Source organism: Equus quagga, chromosome 3 (genome assembly GCF_021613505.1).
Source record: "Equus quagga isolate Etosha38 chromosome 3, UCLA_HA_Equagga_1.0, whole genome shotgun sequence".
Classification (NCBI taxonomy): domain Eukaryota; kingdom Metazoa; phylum Chordata; class Mammalia; order Perissodactyla; family Equidae; genus Equus; species Equus quagga.
The window spans coordinates 3,344,580-3,359,551 of record NC_060269.1 but is presented as its reverse complement, the minus strand read 5'-3'; the positions used below and the strand labels follow the sequence as shown (position 1 = coordinate 3,359,551).

The 14,972-nt window shown below is 47.1% G+C and overlaps 1 protein-coding gene across 3 annotated transcripts in view; it reads right to left on the bottom strand.

Annotated features, from left to right (window-relative positions):
• Positions 1–14,972, bottom strand: part of SGMS2 (sphingomyelin synthase 2) — a 76,818-nt gene that overhangs the window by 61,219 nt on the left and 627 nt on the right. Inside the window, exon 1 of one of the 3 annotated variants that reach the window (XM_046657553.1) lies at positions 14,862–14,965. The exons of the other annotated variants lie outside the window; for them this stretch is intronic. The gene's annotated coding sequence lies outside the window, so the exon portion shown is untranslated. Of the gene's footprint in view, positions 1–14,861; positions 14,966–14,972 lie in introns of those variants that run through there. 3 annotated transcript variants of the gene reach the window in all.

Below are 14,972 nucleotides of genomic sequence, written 5' to 3'. Positions count from 1 at the left end.
TCCCAAAAAATATTTTTCTGCCATTTGCAAAATTCCATGTTAGTTTTACATTGTGATTTTAAATTAAAACATCTCAATTTCAAACAGCCTTAAGTAGGCTAGTTCTGTGAATTATATCAACTGTTTGGAATTGCACATGGAACCTGGTTGGTCACCCTGAAAATCTTTCATAAAGTATCACGATGATTTTGCTCTTCAATCTCAACCGAAAAGGTGTGGGATCTTGGAGCCGTTTCCTGCGAGAGCAGCCTTAGAACGGAGGGAGACCCCAGGGCCTCAGAGCTCAGCCACCTCCAGTTTCCCTTGGTCACATCCTCAGCTGATCCCGCTTCTCGCTGACAACCCCAACCAAGGCAATTCACAGCTGACACCACATGCTTCCACTACTTCCGTTTCCAGACACAATATTTAGAAACTATTAGTAACAGTTGTGGCTTATAAACAAATATTTAATAATAAAGCTGGTTCATCAGACAGCTTTATTTGTTAAATTCTGGTTATGTTTAAAGAGTCAATCCAAGTTCTCTGCAGAATATTATCCAATCTCCTTTAAATGAATAAAATTTTTTTGAGGACAAATGATTCAAAAGGAGCATTTTGTCAATATTTCCTTCTTTCAAGTTTCATGTTAAAAGGAATCAAAGGATTCTTAGAATTCAAAATGGATATAAACCCATTCCACACGCAGAGGGACAAAATCCAACGTGAACAAGACGTGAGCATGTGCGCTGGGCAGAGGGAATCAAAGTTGAGGTATGGGAGTCATTTCAAATCGGAACAGCTAAGTTTGGACACTATGGCCCCCAAAACAGCTCCTGCCCATTTAGGAAGAGCCAGGCCAACAATATGACAGCGAAACGAATCTCACTGAAAATGTAACATGAGGAAACCAGGAAGACAAATTCTTTTGACTTGTTTACAACAGCACTATATATATCTTCTATAGTACCAAGACATTTGGCAAGTCCCATAGTATAAGTTTAGCTGGAAAAAGTAAAAGAAAATATACATATACACACGTGTATAAGTATGCATGTGTACACACAACCCACATACGTATATCCATCTCTATCTCTATATAATACTTACGTGGATTAAAGCAAAAAACACATAAAACACTTCATTCATTAGGGTAACCACATAATCTAACATTCTAACCAGGCCAGTTCTGAGAGTGCAGGAGAGCCTCACTGATCATCACACCGGGACGACAGGTGGACACTGGGACGAGCCCGGGCAAACCAGGAGGCATGAGACCTTGACTATAATAAAGTCCAAGGAAAACCGCAAGAAAAATATTAAAATGTGTCTCCTTTAGTAAAGTTAAAAATAAAAAAGGTTTTTAAGAAATGAATTTTAGAAGCTGAAGTCCACAAAAGATTTTGTCCATATGGGACAACAGCCTATTAAACAAAAGATAGAATGAAAGAATGAATAGCGAAGTATCAAAGTAGGGAATTAATCTTCAATAAGACCAGAAGCCTAACTTAATATTTTCTTAAATTAAGAAAGCCAATCCTTTGTAAAAACATAAGCCAACTCCATATAGACATTTCTGTACCACAGTTTCTAGGACCATTTAGTCATTTTTGTTACCAGGAAACACATGCACAAAAACAAGATTTATATCTTCCTCTTGTGTTCTTGCACCTAAAGGAATAATCCTCCATTATTAGCAAAACACTTAATATCTCCACAGCAACTGGTAGAATTGGGGTGTTGCAACCAGAGGATAACGAAGTAGAACAAAGTGATGGGAGCAGGGTGGAAGAAAACACTTCCCCGCAGCCTCGGTGGGAAAATAACTGCCAAGAAAAAAAAAGAAGGAAAATGCGCTAAAAAGAAGTCTTTTGAGGTTGCTGTCATCAGGTGCTACTAGCTCTTTACCCAAGTTAAGTATGCAGTGGGGCAAATGAAAGTTCAAAAATGGTCAACTGTATGGAATAACTACAGTGACTTCACCCAAAGGACCCAGAAGTGGGGAATAGGTGTAGTTTCTGAAATAGCTAAGAAGTGATTTCCACAGGCTGTCACGCGTGGCTCCCAAGAAGGTAGAGGGCATAAGCACAGCATCTAAGAGAAGGACTGGAGCTCAGACGAGCCATGCCCGCCTTCGGAATGAACCACCGAGGAGGGGGGTGAGGGGGGCCCAGGGAGGGAGGCGGAGAGAGGTGGTCCTGGGCAAAAGACATCTCCAGCCCAGGCAAGTCAGTAGCTGAGGACAGCAGATGGCGAGGGCAGAGGGCAGCAGGCGGACTGAGAATCAGAAAGCCTGGGTTCTTTGTTTGCCCCCACTTGACACAACACAGACATAAATAATACAGGCGAAAACGTTGTATTCAAGAATTGTCAACTCATTAGCTGAGAAAACATTTATGGAGTGTCTGCACCATGCTAGGAAACACACACAAAAAAGAAAAAAGTATAAATTCTGCTCTCAAGGAGCTCACAGTCTGGAAGGAACATAATACCAACAGAAAGTCATCCGTTTACAACATGGCAGCCAGTGACAGAGAAAGGCCTAAGTGCTCTGGAGCCAAGAGGGGACACCAGCCATGGGGGTGGAGCGGAGGAGGGGGCAAGTGAGGAGAGAGTCCTGCAGGGGACACCGGGGTCAGTTCCTTTGTGCTTGAAACCCCTCCTCCAAAGATGTCCGACAAGATCAAGATCACCAGCACCCCGGACACGGCTAAACCCAACGCAGCGTGTGTGCTCCTCCTGTTCAAGTCCTCAGGAACTCAGGACACAGCTCATCACCCCATCCTGCTTCCAACACGCGGGCCTTCCCGCATAAGGACCCTGGCCCTTCTGCGCATCCTCCTGCCTCGCTGTGACTCCATGGTCTCCTGTCATCCCTCGGGGCCTGCTCTTCACCTCTCTCCTCTGCCTATAAAACCTCCCGAGGTGCGTAACTTTATGCAGAGCGCTTCTGTGCTGACACACCTCTGGGCCTGATCTCACCCCTGACTGCAGGTCTCTGGACTACGGCTGGGCATTCAACATCTACTGCCACCAGGATGAGTTACAGACAACTCAACCTAACCAATGGCCCAAACAGAACTCTATTCCCTACCACCCCCTCACCCCTAAAAACCAGGAGGCCTGTGTGACGCCTCCTCCTCCCTCATGTCACACATCCAAACCTACCCGTGAGTTTTGTCCACGCCATCTCCAAGCCTCTCAAACCTGCCTACTGCTCCCCGTCTCCAAGGCCGCCCCTCCGCCAGGCCGCATCACTTCACATGGAGGATGCTGCCAGCAGCTTCCTAACTGTCTGCCCGCTTCCACTCCTGCCCCTCTGCTCCACTCTCCACTACTTCTACTCACCTCCAGAGATGCTGCAACCGTAGATCAGACCCCAGCCCTCCCCCTCCTAGATGCCCCTCACGGCGCCTTCTCGTTGCACTGGAAACAAGACTCACACTCCGCACGGTTTGCACGCCCACCCCACCTGGTCCTGCTGCCTGGCCACCTCCTCTCTCACCACTTCCCCTGCTTGGACACTGCAGCCAGACTGGAGCCCCTGCTATTCCTGGTGTAACCAGGCACGTCCTCTCCCTAGGTGGATGCATGTGCTGTTCCCTCTGCTGGCTCCTTCTTATCCTTCACACCTCAGGGCCAGTCTGACCTCTTCCAGCAAACCCTCCTGATGGTGCTGGAGCCAGCTGCCCTAGTCACTCTCCACTGTATCACCATGTTTCCTTGAAAGAATGCTCCAAATCTGAACTTATCCTATTTATTGGTTTTACTTGCTTTATTTATTTTTTTTTTGAGGAAGATTAGCCCTGAGCTAACAGTGAGCTAACATCTGCTGCCAATCCTCTTCTCTTTGCTGAGGAAGACTGGCCCTGAGCTAACATCCATGCCCATCTTCCTCTACTTTATATGTGGGATGCCTACCACAGCATGGCTCGCCAAGTGGTGCCATGTCTACACCCGGGATCCGAACTGGCGAACCCCAGGGCCAGTGAAGCGGAACGTGCACACACAACCACTGCGCCATCGGCCCCGCCCCAAAAGCCAGCTTTGTCAGTTTTACTTGCTTATCATCTGCGCAACATCCCTTTTGAACACCTTTTCCTCTCAACAGATAAACTCAAACAATCTCCTTTGAGGTGGAAAGCTTGACTGTTGCTCACTGAATCCCTGGAACGAAGAACAACGTCTGGCACACAGCAAGTGCTCCAGAAACCGTGCTGAACACACGAGGCCATTTCAGAAGGAATTAGGGAGGAACTCTCCTCCGCCATCTGTGTTGTGTAGGTATTTGATGAAGTCAATATGCTGATGGAACCCAAAGCAACCTGTCTTGAGAACTTGGTGAGAACCCGGCTTGCCCTGCAGCTGGGGAATTTTCGCTATGAAATCCTTCCTCTGCGTTTAGTCCTTTCGCCCACAGAACTGCTCTCTCCCTGCTCTCGCCCTCTTGTACTGTACCTGCGTCTTCTTACATTCGCATCTCCTCGGTTCCTGGCAGACTGATATTTGATATCAAGTAATGATTTCTCTGATCTAGGTTTTACAGTGGCCTTGCTTCCCAACTTGTCACAATAAGCAACTGAACAAGAGCACAAATGAGCACACAGCGTGATGCATGCACACAGGCAAGGACAGGGCGAAGGTGGCGGATGAACAGGTAGATGTGAGGCGACAGACGAGAGGAGGTAAGAGTGGTTAGGCACTGGGGCTGAGACCAGGCCAGATGCTGCCCACATCCTACTGTGTTATTCCACACCAAGGCACGTGAGCAGCCATCTTTCTGATAAACGTGAATCGAATAATCTGAATATCTCACTTACAGGCCCAGGCACACCTTCTGGCGTCGAAATTCACAAATTTACGTTACAGATAACCTTGGAGAGATGTTTCCTGTGCCATGCAGCTGTTCACCCATTCACTGTTCACATGAACAGCTGGAGCTGTCACACTCCAGCAAAAGGCACTAGAACCAGTTATCCCTGGTGCTCACTAAGGCAACTCCATGACACAATCCCATTTTTAAATACAATACACCAAAGTCACTGGATGGCAACTCTTGAAGGATTATCTCAGATTCATACAGGGTGTGGTTCCTTAAGTTTAAGACTCGTGAGAGCTGCACCCCCAGGATGGTAGCTGCTAGCCGCATGTGGCTACTGAGCACCCGAAACGTGGCCAATCCAAGCTGAGATGTGCTGTAAGTGCAGAAAACACTCCAGATTTCAAAGACTTATGAAAAATTTCAAAAACTTTTATATTGATCATAATCAATAATATTAAATAGGATAACGTTTTGTGTATTGGGTTAAATAAAATGTTCTTTTAACATTAATTTCACCTGTTTCTTTTTACTCTTTGTAAGGGGGCTATTGGAAAACTCAAATCACATATGTGGCTGCCATGTGTGGCTCCTGTTATACTTCCGCCGCACAGCATGTGGTTCTGAGGGGATGGTGACCTCCTGGGGACAGGTCAGCACATTAGCCCTGAGTCTGGTCTTTGCAAGCTCAGGAACTATGTCATCAGTTCACCTGGGAGAAACATGCTCTTGAGCTCTGATTCACACTAATGACAGATGCAACAGAAAACATGGGTCTATTAACTTATCAGTGATGGCTGAGGGGGTGAAGACCAGTGAAGGAAGTTACCTAGCCACATACACAGCCGAGGCATCCTCATCCTGCTGTGGAGATGCCGGCAGGGAAAAGCAAACTATTAACCAAGAACTGCTTGATGGGCATGAAATGCAAGCAAGGGAGTCAGAGGCCTGTGAGGCACTATGCCCACAGAGCCACAGGAAGTTTCTAGACAAGCGAAGTGAGGGCCTTCTAAAAAATCTCCGAAAGCATTTTAGAACACAGACCAAAACTTTCTTTTCCCCACATCATTTGAGTTTTTTCCAAACCTTCGCATTTAAAAAGGAAATCGATCCTATATATGTGTATTTTTCCCCTACACTAACGAAGTCACTCCAGATCTAAAAAGGGTATATTTAAAAGAATTACAAATATGAAAATATCTTACCTCCACGGTTTTAAGAGTTTCTAATTTTTTTATACTTCTACACAAGACAGTCTCTTCCTCCTAGAAACTGCTATAAATATTTATACCATACAGCTAATTTCCCACTCATATTTCTTTAAAATTATAAAAAAGTCCTATACTATATTTCTCATTTCATTTCTTAAGAAAGGAAACTTTCCAAGCTTTTATTTCTTATACTAGTGTTATTCCTACATTGTACAAAGGGGAGACCCTTAACTGAAGGAAGTTGTCTCCGAACCACAGTGTAAAATTGCTACTAGAAAAAACTTTTTCTTAAGGAAAAAAACTAACTCCATCCATTATGATAATTCTTGTTATTTTAATTTCAGTCACTGACACTTGATTTCCAAGACATCATCTACTCTGGGGGCATCTAGCCCTCCAGGCAGTTAAGACAGATGATCCAATGAATGATACCGCCTTTCATTTAATTCATTACAGTTTGGGAAGCCCTTCAACAGAGATACCCTCCTCTCAGAAAATTCGTAACAATGTTGCTAGGCAAGCAGAGCAAATAACAGAATAAAAAAATTTAAAGGGCATCTGGAGTCAAAACTCAAGTGATAACCTCCACCCAGTGACACCACCACATTTGGACTGTCACCTTTCCTCAAACAAACATGAGGCTGTGACGGCCGCCACCAGTGATGCAGGGCACATCTCTGTCAGGCAGCTCTGATGGAAAAGGCTCCGCAATCAATAAGACTTCTTTTTCTTGCTGAAACTTTAGTATTGTCCTTTTAAATATTTGCTAGTTATAGAAATGTATAGAATTATCAAACGTCAACTCCTTCTGCCCCAAAGCAGTTAATTTTACGTGTAAAATAAAACAGCTTTCAAAATGTAAACACCTGCTATGCCTGGTGTGTCCCTAACAACACATCACGAGATCAGGCAGCCCCTTCGCAGGGCTGGCGGGAGGATCAAATCAAAGCATACACTGTTCTGGTAACTCTGTGTTAGCTTCCTGTTGCTGCTGTAACAGGTCGCTACAAATTTAGTGGCTTAAAACAACACCGATTTATCTTCTTACAGTTCTAGAGCCCAGAAGTACAAAGTGGGTCTCAGTGGGCTCGAGTCAGAGCGTCAGCAGGGCTACATTCCTCTCCGGGAGCCCTGGGGGAGAACCGAGTTGCCTGCCTTTTCCAGCTTCTAGAGACCCTGTGCATTCCTGGGCTCGTGGTCCCCTTCCGTCCTCAAAGCCAGCAAGGCTGTTTGAGTTATTCTAACAAGGCCGACCCTCTGGTTCTGACTCTTCTGTTTCCCTTTTCCACTTAGGATCGTGATTACATGGATCCACCCAAATAATCCAGGACAATTTCTCTATCTTAACATCAGCTGATTAGCAACCTTAATTCCATCTGCAACCTTAATTCCCCCTGCCATGTAAAATAAGATTCACAGCTCCCGGGGATGAAGATGTGAACATCTTTTGGGGACCTTTATTCTGCCAACTACCATCTTCAATAGTAATTAGAAAACAGTCAAAGAAAGCTCACACGTACAGGCTACTCCCCTCAAATAAGGATATTTAGCAATTTTTAATTTACAGTAAGTGGAAGCCCTAAAACTAAAAAAATAAATTCCACCAGAACAGCCGGCATGACGGCAGCTCTTCTTGGTGAGCTGAGCGTGTGGATCAGTGGAATGAATGGGGGGGGTCATTGCTCCTTTCTGGATCGCCACCAGGCCTGACAGAGCCCTCAGAAGCTGTGAGAGAAATGTTTGACAATACCACACTGAAAATCAAGCATCAGTACGTTTCAGTAGTGATACTGAAATCTACAACCTAGCTGTCCTCCTCCACATGGTAAATCAGGAGTTGAGGGCCTGTCTGAACAGGTATGATTTCTCCTTTGATAAAAGCGCATGTGTAAAGACACCAACGGGGCCCAAACTGTGAGATCCAGGCTGCATTCCACAGTCAACAGTGTAGTGGGTAGACGCTGCAGCCAGACTGTCTGCTTTAGAATCCAATGCTGCTGCCTACTAGCCATGTGACTGTAGGCAGGGTCACTTAGCCTCTCTGTGTCTCAAATAGGGATCCTTAAAGCAGGCATAATAATGTCTGCCTCAGAGTGTTCAGGAGGAGTAAATGAACAACAGTTCTGAGTGCTCAAAACAAACCCTGGCGCACAGTGAGCACCGTAAGTGTTTGTTAAATAAAATTTCAAATATTCCTGCGTGCTGCTTATAACTTGCCAATCAAACTATATTCCAAGGGAGCGTCCCTCTCAGCACTAACTAACCCACATGGAGGATACGCTGTTATACACACACACACATGCGAATCCAGAGTTTAACAGAAACACTGCCCTTTGTTGCTATGGAAGTCTGGGAGCACTAGTGGCGGGGCCCTAACTGGACGTTTAAGCAACTCACTGAACAAACGCACGTCTGAGAAAACAGTAGCAGCTGTGTGAAAGACGCCGTCCAGGGCCCCTAAAGAAAGATGCCCAGCACAGGGAGGACAGTAGGGTCTGTGATCCCTAATGGCCCCGGCATTTCTGGGACAGTGGTGCCCATGGTACGGTACTCCTCAGAAGGCTGAGCCTGTGAGCGACAGGAGCGTTGTGCCCACTAACGCCACCAGCATCTGCTGAGAGGCCGGCACGTTGAGACTGCGGCCTGGAAAGCTTTTCAGCATCTACAGCTGATACAGGCTTCTCACCAAAGTTCTCGGAGTCAGTGGCAGGGTACAACTGACTTCAATAATTTTAATTTAACTCTGAAGGCAAGGAGAAGGGGAGCGTGAGGGACAGGCAACTGCCACAGATATTCTGTTACAAAAGACACAGCTCCTTTAATGAGAAACAAGCCTTCGATTTTTGAGGTAATAGGATTGAACCGTTTGTTTTAAGTCAGAAGGGTGGCTTATATGCAAAACACAATGATAGCTGAGCCACTGAGTGTTCACACGAACCAAGCATTATCCTCAATGTTCTACGCACATCAAGTTACAGACTTCAGTCACCTAAGGAAGTAAATACTACGCTATTCCCAATTTGCAGCCAAGCAGTGGTTCATCTGAGGAAGTTGCTCAAGGTCACCCAGGGGGGAGTGGTGGTTTTGGGACTCAAATCCAAGCTGGCCTGACTAAACCTGGGGGTGTTATCTCTGACAGGACTTCAAGACCTCAACTCAGCACACTCAGAGAACCAGTCCAGGAGAGGGGGTGGTGAACATGATCCCATATCAGAATATACCCCCAAATCCTGCCATATGTCCAAAACTAGTGGAGAGGTGACAGCAAGCCCTGAGGGACCCGGCAGAGTACGGCCGTTAGAGGCAGCTGGCTCTGCTGGGACCCCCACTCCACCTCCCGCCAGCTCTGCAGCCTCGAGGACCTGAACCTTCTGAATGTTCCCACATCCACAGTGGAGACGCCATAATTTCTATTTTGCAGGGCTGTGCGAAGACGAAGAGAGCACTTCATTTCTTCTTCACTAGCACCCATCTCAGAGTACCTACCACTGTTTAACCATCACAATTTGACAGCCCTACCTCTAGCTTCCATCGTGAAGCTTGAAGAACCAACTCGAGCGCTTGGCCTCAGTGTTTCAAAGGCTCAGCTTCACTTCCAACCACTGCTGCCAGTCTTTTCCTGAAGGGCCTGCACTTCTCTCTGTAGATGGGGTGCTACCTAAAAGCACCCCTTGACGGCACCCCACTTAGTTAAGCGGTCCATGATCCAAACCCACTTACTGTTCCTTCCACCCTCTTCCCTCCCCCTAACTACAACTCATTCCTTCACATTTGCTCTGGGTGTGAGATCAGACCACCTAATTAAATTCCCAGGTACGGGAAACTACCCCGACCCATCTAGGTGGGGTGTGTGTTAAGAGGCGGCTGCCCCGATGACTCTCACTGCAGAGCAGGAGAGAATGCCCCTGGCACATCTTCACCCCGCCAGCCCTCCAGGGTCACACAACATGACCCCGTTCCCAGAGGAGGGCCGAGTTCCCAAGGCTTTGAGATTAGGTGCAACCCTCAGGACAGACTCCAGCGGCAGCACATCCTCTCTCTCTTTCTGCAGCTGTTTTCCTGCCTCCAGGGCTCCCCTCGCCCTCCCTTCAGTCTATTCCGATTTCTGGAGAAGTTTTTTTGGGGGGAGGAAGATTGTCACTGAGCTAACATCTGCGGCGATCTTCCCCTACTTTGTGTGAGGCCGCCACAGCATGGCTGATGAGCAATGTGTAGGTCCACACCCGGGGTCAGAACCCACGAAGCCCGAGGCGCTGAAGCAGAGCGCGTGAACTTACCCACTCTGACACCGGGCTGACCCTAGAGAAACTTTTTAAAAGTGTAATTCTGCACTTCTAATCAAAAAGAGGCGGTTAAATTCCAGGGCTAGAGACTCAGCCCCAAACTTCTCATAAATACGAAGCCAATGGTTTCAATTCTGTAGCAATTTGCCTTTTGTCAGACGCTCCCTGGTAAACTGAGAGCTGAGGATGCCGAAGGTGGTATTTCAGCTCCTCCTCAGTTTTGCCCCAGGCTGGCCCTGAGCAGCTCTTTCCACAGCTGAAGTGTATGAGGATAAATGAGCCTCAGGGAGGGGTAGGGCCAGCACTGACCTGAAGACCCTTCCAGAGTCTTTTCGGAGGCTGTCTTTTCTGCCTCCTGGGCCTTGATTTGTCACCTTTCACCTCCTTTCATTCCCGTCTTTAGAAACTTTAGTACGTGGTTTTACTTACTCTTTTTTTAATAGTACAAAAGGGCATATTGAAAGAAAAGACGTAACTAAAGTAAATCCAGTTAATGCTGCTTCTTTCAAAAAAGAAAATCTAAGAATGTGCACAAGTTTGGTTTGAAAGTTTTGAGTGAGGCTATCACACTAAGACACAAAATTGTAAGGGTGAGTTTTAAATTGCAAGCAAATCATCAAATTAGGGTTTGGCAGTAAGGAAAAACGAATCAGCAAATAACTGATTATCCTATTTACACTTTAATTCTAGTAGCTATTTCTTTAAATTCCACTTTGAATTACAAGTCATTATTAGAAATTAATACATTGAACTGATCTGGGTTTCTGCATAAAGAGACTGAATTGAACCACTCAAAATTCCAGCATGCGGTATTAAAACCGAAAGGCTGAAATCAACCAGCACTGGAAATGGAAATATAAACCCAAAGCAAAATTAAAATTTTGACTCAGGGTAGCAAGGAGGGTATGATATTATAGTCAAACTTGAGGATGTTTAAATAAAGAAATGCTTTATACCCATAATGAAAATTAGCTAATGGCAATTTCTTTCACTTTCATTAAATCAACCCCAAAATGTCTCTCCAACGATCTCTTTTAGAGAGATGAAACAACAATGTCTAAGGTTTTTAAAAAGGTGACCTATTTAAAAGTGATGGAGCTTATTCTAAACCTAGCAATAAATGTGCTGAATGCAATATCTGGAAAGTTCCCTTGTCTCCTCCTGGATACTAAAGAAGCAAACTGTGCAAGGAGACCTTCTTTTAGAGAGCTGCCTGACAAAATTAGCATTGCTCTGTTCTGCTATATTTCTCACGAAAGAAGGTGAGCTTTATGGCTAATAACAATAAGACAAACACAAATATCTTTAAGAAAGGCTGTGTGCTCCGTTTTCATCAGATAAATCCCCTGCGTAATGAGCTACTGACCTATTGTGCAGCTCCACAGAGAATGTTGATCCTATTGCTGAAATCTTATGAGAAACACTAAAGGAACACAGAAATTAAAACTCATAAATGTTAAAGAGAAAGGAGAAAGTTTCTAATTCTGAATATGGTAAAAAAAAAAAGCAGCTAATTAAACATCATAATTCACTTTCTTTTTTTTTTTTTTTTTGGTGAGGAAGATTGGCCCTGAGCTAACATCCATGCCCATCTTCCTCTCTTTATAAAAGAATGTGGGATGCCTGCCACAGCATGGCTTAATAAGCAGTGTACAGGTGCACGCCTGGGATCCGAACCAGCACACCCTGGGCTGCTGAAGTCCACCAGGCAAACTTAACCACTACCACCTGGCTGGCCCATATAATTCACTTTTTAAAATGCAAAATGACTAAAATAATCATGGATGTGCACACAGATATAGCTAGAACTATATTTTATGCAGCGTTGCTTAAAATAGTGAAAATTTGGAAACTAACTGTCTCACAATAGGGGACTGGTTAAGTCAAGAAGCAGCCATACAATAGAAAACTAAACGGTGCCGTGTAGTGTAGGAGTACTTCAGTGATACGGAGATGTCCATATTTGAGTGGAAAAAAAAGTAAGAAAACAGTATGTAGAAAATGAACCCAGTTTGTAGGGAACAACTTTCTAGCTGTGCGACTTCAGGCAAGTTACTTAACTTCTCTAAGTCAGTTTTCTCTTCCATAAAAAGGAGATGATGATGGTACCCATCTCGCAGGGGTGGAGTGAGGGGTACAGGGGGGTCTGTATAAAGGAACGGGCACACTGCCGGGCCCAGCTCGGCTCAGCGCACGGGAGCTCTCTGTGCTATATGCTTGTGGGCGTGAAACCGAACCTGAGGCTACCACATTGTTTTCTGCGTGGTGGCTGATTTGTTTAACCCACACTTTTAAACTTCTCTATGTACCATACCACTTACAAATGGGGAAATGTTAATAAATTGGAACATTCACACACACTGATTATTCTCCGAAAAGTCTACCACAGGTGCTTTGCTCACAGTAAATAAACCTTGGCTGAGCTGAATTTACCCTTCAGATTTCATTTAAACAAGTTTGTCCTGGAACGCTTAAAATTATTTAACTTAAGGGCTAAACTCGTTTGCACTATTTTTATTGGGTAAAGAAAGGCATACTTGCGCTGTTCAGCCCCGTAAGAATTTATGAGCCCCGGTTTGAGACCCTTCAGCAGGCTGCCAGGACTGGGGGTATCGGGGGAGGAAGCCCAGTCACTTGTCTTCCCAACTCCCACCCGCTCTCCTCCCTCTTGACTCTTTTTTCCTTTCCATAATCAAAGCCTAGGGGCTCTCCACTGGACTGTCAGCCTCAGGACCAGAAACTCTGTCTCCTCCATCTTAGCACCCACAGCACCCGGCACAGAGGCTGGCATGCAGTAGTTGCTCACTAAATGTTCACCGACTGAATGAAGACGAGAACTAGATAAAGGTGGATAGGCTACTCTTTAGTCTGAAACTGTCTGGAATTCTCAGTAATTGTTCCTTAAAAAAAAAAAGAAAAGAAAACAAACACATCTCACTTCAAAGTATCACTCCTTTAAAAAAGAAAAGTTCTCATTTGTATTCCATTGTCTGTTTTAACTGATGTAAGATTCTTTCTGTTTTCCCTATGTTTAAAGTACCACAAGAATCCCAGAGAGTGTAAGCAACTTGCTCAAAGCAACACAGCTAGTAATTACCACCCAGAGAGCCTCGGGTCTTCTGGATTCCTAGGCCCAAGCTCTCTCTACCATCGCGCGGCGGGCGGAAAAACATCTCCCATGACCTTTGACCCTAAAGGTGGCTGCAGATCCGGTAAGAGGGCAGAACAAACGTTTTCAGCAACACCTGAGCAAAAGCTTACGCCCCTTCCAAACACCCAGGGCTCTCACGAGACTCCAGAAGAGCAGCTGAGCACAGAGGCAGCGGCGCAGAGTCCCCGGGTTCCCTCCAGGGCCATAAGTCAACCCGCTTGACTCAAAACGAAAACTAGAGAAACCCAGTTAAATATTAACTCGTAAAAAACACTGCAAGCAGAAGGCTATGGTGAAGTAAGGCTATCAGCAACCCAAGGAAAGGATTATAAAAAGGAAGTCTTGCACAGCTTATTGAAAAAAAAGGAAAAGAAAGTTCCGGGTCGAGCGAGAGCCTCTCCACGCAGCCTTCCCCGGACTCCAGGTGTGTCACTTTCGGCCGCGGCTCCGCCCGTGTTTAAACAGCGAAGGGCGGTTCCGGGACACCGGGTGGGAACCGCTCAGGCATCCACACCGAAGTGTTTACCTTCCCGAAGGCATCACTTCACACGCCGAGGGACCCGCCAGAGGCTTCACCGCGCAACTCAGGGGGCCCAGCTGGTCCTCACCCGCGGCGGCGGGCACACCGTCGTCCACGGACCGCACTTACCACGGGTCGGGGTCCGCTCTGTGCCAGACACTGCGAGAGGTCTTTTGCGCTCCAGCCTCATTATTATGCTCTGAAGTGCTCGTTATAGTCCCATTCTACTGACTCAGAGCGTTCAGTGTAACTGGGAACCCACCGTTAGCAGATGAGCCCAGGAGGGAACCGAGGATTTGAAAAGTGACGTTTAAATTCAAAACCCACGCCCGACCCAGAGACACTAAACAGCTGAACCTCTGCAAAAACTCAAAACATGTCAAAATGGTGTTAAGGTCATACTGGGGCAGGCAAGACGAAAGAGAATGGCACAGACGGACAAGGCGAAGATTACAGGACACAACATTTGGGCCGCTTCCAGCCGGAGCCGCGGGTCATGAACGACTGTCCGAGTCTCCGCGCCTCGGGGTGGACGGGTCCACTCCCACCCGCGGGCCCAGGGGCCGGGTCTCGCGTGCTCCGGGCGGCCGCTCTGGAAGGCAGGCGGAAGGCGCAGGTGGGCTGCCCGGCCGGGCTGGGACCGCTCACAGCATCCCCAAGCGCCTCGCGGGCGGGAAGGGGACAGTCCCCTCCCGCACCTGCGCCCCAGCCCTGGCCTCCTCCTGGAGTGGCCCCGGGCGCTTCCAGCGCCAGCACCGAGCTCCCCGGGATGGGGGAAGGAATGAGCGCCGTGCTCGGGGCACGGACCCCGCGCCCACCCGGAGGGATGCCCGTGCGGGCGCGCGGGGCCGAGTCCGCGTCCGCGCCGGGCGCCCAGCCTCCGCCGCCCGCCCCTTACCGCTCCGCCGACGCGCCGGCTCCGGGCGGCTCCGCTCGCGCCCACGGCCCCCGCCCGGGCCCGGCCGCCGAAGTTGGCGGGGTCTCGCCCTGCGCGCCGCGGCCGCGGGGC